Here is a 1,279-nt window from a genome sequence, read left to right as displayed (position 1 = left end):
AATACAAAAAATTAGCCAGGCATGGTGGCGGGCACCTGTAGTCCCAGCTACTCGGGAGGCTGAGGCAGGAGAATGGCATGAACCCGGGAGGTGGAGCTTGCAGTGAGCCGAGATCGGGCCACTGCACTCCAGCCTGGGCGACAGATCGAGTTTCCGTCTCATAAATAGATAAATAAATAACCCAAATCCAGGCTGAGCACAGTGGCTCGCGCCTGTAATCCCATCACTTTGGCAGGCCAAGGTGGGTGGATCACCTGAGGTCAGGAGTTCAGGACCAGCCTAGCCAGCATGGCAAAACCTTATCTCTACTAAAAATACAAAAAAAAAAAAAAAATTATCCACGCATGGTGGCACGCGCCTGTAATCGCAGCTACTCAGAAGGCTGAGGCAGGAGAACTGCTTGAACCCAGGAGACAGAGGTTGCAGGGAGCCGAGACTGCACCACTGCACTCTATTTTAGGCCACAGAGCGAGACCCTGTCTCAACAAAAAACAAAACAAGACAAAAACAAATCCAGACGGGTGCAACAGCTCACTTTGGGAGGCCAAAATGGGAGAATCACTTTAGCCCAGGGTTTCTTTTCGTTTATTTGTTTTTGAGATGGAGTCTCACTCTGTTGCCCAGGCTGGAGTGCAGGGGCGTGATCTCAGCTCACTGCAACCTCTACCTCCCGGGTTCAAGCAATTCTCATGCCTCAGCCTCTTGAGTAGCTGGGACCACAGACATGTGCCACCATGCCCGGCTGGTTTCTTTTTGTGTTATTAGTAGAGAAGGGGTTTCACCATGTTGGCCAGTCTGGTCTCAAACTCCTGACCCCAAGTGATCCGCCCACCTCAGCCTCCCAAAGTGCTGGGATTACAGACGTGAACCACCGTGATCAGCGAGCCCAGGGGTTTCAGACCAGCCTGGGCACCATAGTGAGACCCCATCTCTACAAAAAAATTAAAAAGTTAGGCTGGGATTGATAGCACACATCTGTGGTCCTAGCTACTCGGGAGGCTGTGGTGGGAGGATTGCTCGAGCCCAGGAGGTCAAGGCTGCAGTGAGCTATGATCACACCACTGCACTCCACCTGGACAGCAGAGCAAGACCTTGTCTTAAGAAAGTAAATACCGCGGTGGCTCAAGCCTGTAATCCCAGCACTTTGGAAGGCCGAGACGGGCAGATCACGAGGTCAGGAGATCGAGACCATCCTGACTAACACGGTGAAACCCCATCTCTACTAAAAATACAAAAAATTAGCCAGGCATGGCGGCGGGTGTCTGTAGTCCCAGAGGAG

At 52.0% G+C, this 1,279-nt stretch overlaps 1 protein-coding gene across 1 annotated transcript in view; it reads left to right on the top strand.

Annotated features, from left to right (window-relative positions):
- PCSK4 (proprotein convertase subtilisin/kexin type 4) overlaps positions 1-1,279 on the top strand; it is a gene marked incomplete at its 5' end in the record, with an annotated part of 18,605 nt that overhangs the window by 3,999 nt on the left and 13,327 nt on the right. The gene's annotated exons all lie outside the window — the stretch shown is intronic.

This window comes from Mandrillus leucophaeus, unplaced genomic scaffold, assembly GCF_000951045.1.
Source record: "Mandrillus leucophaeus isolate KB7577 unplaced genomic scaffold, Mleu.le_1.0 Scaffold54, whole genome shotgun sequence".
NCBI classification, from domain to species: domain Eukaryota; kingdom Metazoa; phylum Chordata; class Mammalia; order Primates; family Cercopithecidae; genus Mandrillus; species Mandrillus leucophaeus.
This window is presented reverse-complemented; position numbering and strand designations above follow the sequence as displayed.